General features: G+C 44.8%; 1 long non-coding RNA gene across 1 annotated transcript; it reads right to left on the bottom strand.

Annotated features, from left to right (window-relative positions):
* Positions 1–3,760: 3,760 nt before the first annotated feature.
* On the bottom strand, positions 3,761–4,635 carry LOC123493107. Its single transcript, XR_006661984.1, has 2 exons — positions 4,549–4,635; positions 3,761–4,082 (listed from the first exon to the last, which is right to left on the bottom strand). It is a non-coding gene; the product is annotated as an uncharacterized LOC123493107 (long non-coding RNA).
* Between the last annotated feature and the right edge of the window lie 802 nt (positions 4,636–5,437).

Here is a 5,437-nt window from a genome sequence, read left to right as displayed (position 1 = left end):
CATACAAATATACATTTATAAATTCATTACAAAAAAAGTATGAAAAAGCTTTTGTATGCTTAAAGCTGGAGTCCTTAATAGAAACAATAACAAAGCCCATACCCCGCCTCTGTTTTGGTAAAAACAGCTGAGGGGTGTGCCTGGAGAAATGTAACCACTCTCAAATTCATAGACAGAACTATGGATGCAAGGACCGACCAGCCATGATATAACAATTATTTAACCATGTTTTGAGGCTATATAGTGTTTGTTTACATTTCCTTTGCTTATAAACATTGGAGTGAAACAAGCTTCTATGTTGGGTTGTGATGGGGACAGTTGAACTCAGCTCATGAGGCATTTATACGTTTTTTTTTTTGTGTGTGTGACAATAGACAACAACATACATACACACACAAAACAACAAACAACTTAACATTCACATTACATACACTTTAACAAACATCAATGACATCACACTTGCTCAGACCCACATGTTCCAACCATATCCACACCCAACGCTGTTTCTAGTGCCTGTAAAACTCTGCCCCAATATGGCTGAGAATTGTGCAATGTAGTCTGTCCTAGACAGACCAACTTCCATATTTAAATAATACATCATTAGATTTTTCCCATTCTCTCTTAACATATATTCTGACTTCCAATATTTAAGTAATAACTTTTCAATATAAGTGATGAAAATATTATTTTCCAACTGTCAGAATGGCAGGCTAAGGCCTAGAATCTCAAATATAAAATGTATTTTTTGGTTACTACATGATTCCATATGTGTTATTTCATAGTTTTGATGTCTTCACTATTATTCTACAATGTAGAAAATAGTAAAAAAAACAACAACAAAAAACGCTTGAATGAATAGGTGTGTGTCACGCCCTGGTTCTGGGGACTCTTAAATGTTGAGCCAGGGTGTGGAGTTTCTATGTGATATTTTCTATGTTGTGTTTTCTAGATCGTGTGGATCTATGTTGGCCAGGGTGGTTCCCAATCAGAAGCAGCTGTAGCTCGTTGTCTCTGATTGGGGACAATACTTAGGCAGCCTGTTTGGCACTAGTCGGTGTGGGATCTTGTTCCGTATAGGTTTGTTTTGTGTAACCTCAGGACTTCACGTATCGTTTGTTTGTTGTTTTTGTTCGTGTTGTGTACTACAAATAAATATGTACGCTTATCATGCTGCGCCTTTTGGTTCCACAAGTCATTAAACGATCGTGACAGAAGATCCCACCAAAAGAGGACCAAGCTGCATGTCCAGGAACAGACAGCCTGGACCTGGGAGGAGATCCTGGACGGGAAGGGATCCTGGACTTGGGAGGAGATTCAGGCCGGAATGGATCGCCGTCCTTGGGAGGAGACTGTGGAGGCGCGCGCTATAGAGACGGAGCAGCGGCAACGGCAGAGGGTACCGGCCGAGGAGGAAGCCCGAGAGACAGCCCCAATAAAAATGTTTGGGGGCTAAGGGTGGTTGGCGGAGCCCTGAGTGTTAGAGCAGAGCCAACTCCCCGTACTTAGGCTAGGAAGCGTGTGACTGGGCAGGGCTCCGTGTTATGCGGAGCCACGTACTGTGCCGCGAGTGTTCCGGCACAGTCCTGTACGTCCTGTGCTAGCACCACGCACGTGTCGTGCTAAGATGGGCATTCAGCCAGGACGGGGTGTGCGGCTCGACGATCGTGGTCTCCAGTACGCCTCCTCGGTCCCGTATATCCTGCGCCAGTGCCACGAGCTGTAGCGCCAGTACGAGTGCACAGCCCTGTACATCCTGTGCTGATGCCTCGACACATATTGTGTGGAAGTAGGCATTCAGCCAGGACGGGATGTAGTCAGCTCTCCGATCTAGACCTCCAGTCCGCCCCTCCACAGTCCGGCCGGCCCGTTCGGCTCCCCGCACCAAGCCAGTGGTGCGTGTTCCCCAGTCCAGCCCGAGCCTGTTCCTGCTCCCCGCACCCGAAGCCAGTGGTGCGTGTTCCCAGTCCAGCCCGGCCTGTTCCTGTCCCTTGCACCAAGCCAGTGGTGCGTGTCGCCAGCCCGGTCCGGCCTGTTCCTGCCCCTCGCACCAAGCCAGTGGTGCGCGTCGTCAGCCCGGTCCGGCCTGTTCTGCCCTCGCACCAAGCCAGTGGTGCGCGTCGCCACGGTCCGGCCTGTTTCTGCCCTCGCACCAAGCCAGTGGTGCGCGTCGCCAGTCCGGCCGTTCTGCTTGCTCCCCGCACCAGCCAGTGGTGCGCGTCGTCAGCCCGGTCCGGCCTGTTCCTGCCCCTCGCACCAAGGTAGTGGTGCGCGTCGCCAGCCCGGTCGGCCTGTTCCCTGCCCCCCTCGCACCAAGCCAGTGGTGCCGCCGTCAGCCCGTCCCGGCCTTTTGTCCAAACTTTTGACTGGTAGTGTATATGTTCAACCACAAGCGTGTACAGTACTAATGAGCTAGTGCGAGATAGAAAAAAACTAAAACCATATTAAAAGACTGAAATAATATTATTTTGGTGTAGATAAGGGAAGGGCAGCCATACAAGCCAGTGTATGAATGAAACGTATTTGCATATGAATGGAGTGGAAATTAGCTGATTTTGTGATCTGTATGGTAAGTGCTTATGTGGCAGGCATTTTCTTTGCAACGTTTAAGACATGGATTTCATGTTGTTAAAATGTTAACAAGGTTCCCAAAAGTACTTCAAGTAATGTTTTCATCTTATTTGCTACAAAAAGTCGTTTAAACAGCGTTATTATTTGTCATGACAGGCCCATGCCAAACCTTTTCAGCCTTGGAGAGGGTGAAGAGGCGCTCTCACACCGTCTTCATGACTGTGCGGTGTGGACCATTTTAAGTCCTTAGTGATTTGGACTGAGGAACTTCAAGTTCTCGACCCCCCTCCCCTGTTTCCTGTAGTCAATCGATCAGCTCATCATCGCCTGTGATGTGACTGCCACCACACTACCAGTCCTGGGTTCCCCACCTCACTACCAGTCCTGGTTCCCCCACCACAGTACCAGTCCTGGGTTCCCCACCACAGTACCAGTCTTGGGTTCCCCACCTCACTACCAGCCCTGGGTCCCCCTGGGGAGTTCAGTAGTGCACAAATTGGGAGAAACTTCATTAGTCATTCCACAAATGCCTTTTGCATTCCTTTGATATATTCAGTACACATTGTGCACCAATATAGAATTTTAGAGCTAGCATATTAAATGAATTGCCCTTTAATATGGACTACATTGAAAATTCAAATATAGTGCCCAAAATCTGCATTTTGACATGTTCTGACTTCTAGGCATATTTTAACCCACTTAATCCAAACATTTTCACCATCATTGTAAAACCCTAGTTATTTTGTTGCTTTTACAAAGTTATTTATGAAGTTATTATTTACTTCACGTGATTAGTGATTAATTGACATCTGTCCCTCATTTTAAGGTCAACCCTGTTACTACATACAGTAAGTTCTTCTTATTTTAACCTCTTGAGATGGGAAAACATGTTTTTTTTTTAAATGAAGTTGAACATGTGCTCTTTATGACAGTCTGTTAAAATTAGGTGAAATAAATAGTTTTTTTAAACCCCAAAAAGGCACTCTATTGGTGGAATGACCCACATACTACTTACTCTAACTTGTCCAATAACAACACTAATTTGTGTTTTCAGTTTCAATGTGTTTTGGAACGTTTTGTCCCACTGAACATGACCCTGGTCTGGACCAGGTCAGTATCTTACATAGTCTGTTTTAGACAGTTATGATGACTGTTATGTTAATCAAGTCTCAATCAAGTAAAACAATCAAGCTTGTTGTTTTATTGTTTATTCTCGATTCAGAACAATCACTGATACTTCTGTTATACTTGGTGTATAGCATAAAGCAGTCAATTCATGTAAGGGTGTTTACTTAATACCTAGTAACTAAATAATAGTTAATACTTAATAAAAAAACATTTACTTGAGTGATTTTGAAAAGGGAACACTTGACTTTCCCTCAAGTCATAATCTGTGTTAGTATCAATACATTGTTAGCCTACTATAGAGTATATAATGCACTAGGTATTTATACTTTAGGGACTTCCTCCTCAGCTGGAGCAGCAGTCATCACCCCCACGGCGCCTGCTCCATTCTGGGTAGAAACACAGAGAAAACACAGTTAGCATCGCTACTATAATAACCAGTACATTATTATAAGCTGTATCATGTTATTTAGTCATTTAGCAGACACTCTTATCCAGAGCAATTAGGGTTAAGTGCCTTGCTCAAGGACACATCGGCAGATTATTTCACCTAGTCGGCTCAGGGATTCGAACCAGCAGCCTTCTCGGTTACTGGTCCAACAATCGAATCCAGCTAGGCTACCTGTCCCCCCTTAACACTTGCATAAACACAACTGGGGCCACATAAAATCAGACAGCTGGCCACAAATGGCCCCTGGGCCACATATTTGATGACCCGTATACTGCAGTTAATATACACTTTTCTGTCTCAACAGCAACTACTTAGAAATAAAGCTGATGTGTCAGTCATGCTCAGGTACAATTTTTTATGATAGGTTCCTAAAATCATCAGTCATTTGTTGTTTATTCCAATACCTCAATTGACATTTTCTGCATTTATCTGTAACTTTTCAGCAAGGTGGTTCTGGCACATTTTCAACAGGATAGCCTGCATGACGACCGAGCCTTCACTTTGTATTTGGCCACCATCAGATCCACAGTCTTCTCCTGCTTGCACCATCTTCCAACTGAGCTATTTTGATGGGCTCAATGTCAGCCACCTCATGCTTCCTTAGATGCCACTGGAATCTGTTCAGCTGATCACGGTCCAGGTCCATCAGAGTGCTCACCAGCAGCTCATCCATCGTAGATGATCACTGTCATGGACATACAAAGCAAAGATGGGCATTACAAACTCCCCCTTGCATCCGTGGTGAAAATAATAATGATCACTGCTGTACTAACCCAACCTGAGTAAGGGGCTGGGGTAAAAAGAGTGAAACTTTATCATGTACCATTGACACCATGTGAATTTAGGGGGGTAGGTAGCCCAATGACTATCAATGCATCTGTCTGTAATAGGGGAAACTCAGGTCTAGAAAGCGCAACAGAAGGTAGGCTACAATAAATCAGGTTTAATACAATACGAGTTGAAACAGGGGAACAACAAGTCACATCGGAGCAGAACATTGAGCTGAAACGTGTGCCCTCTACTGGCGGAAATCAACTTAACACACTGAGGTGCTGAAGGCTACCCAAAACAGGCAGCAGGCGCGATGCTCTATTGAGGTCTGGACACCGCATCTAACTAATGGTTTACGATGACAGCAGTGCGTTGGGGAATGCAAATTAAATCCACTAAATTAGTTCTAACCGAGAACTTTTGAAAGACCTGATGAGCAGCGAGCTAGGCCAGTCATTGGAAAGTCATTCATAGCCATAAATATATTGTTTGTTCCTTTCCTCAAAGTTAGCAGGCTATGTT

This window comes from Coregonus clupeaformis, chromosome 18 (assembly GCF_020615455.1).
Source record: "Coregonus clupeaformis isolate EN_2021a chromosome 18, ASM2061545v1, whole genome shotgun sequence".
Lineage (NCBI taxonomy): Eukaryota > Metazoa > Chordata > Actinopteri > Salmoniformes > Salmonidae > Coregonus > Coregonus clupeaformis.
This window is presented reverse-complemented; position numbering and strand designations above follow the sequence as displayed.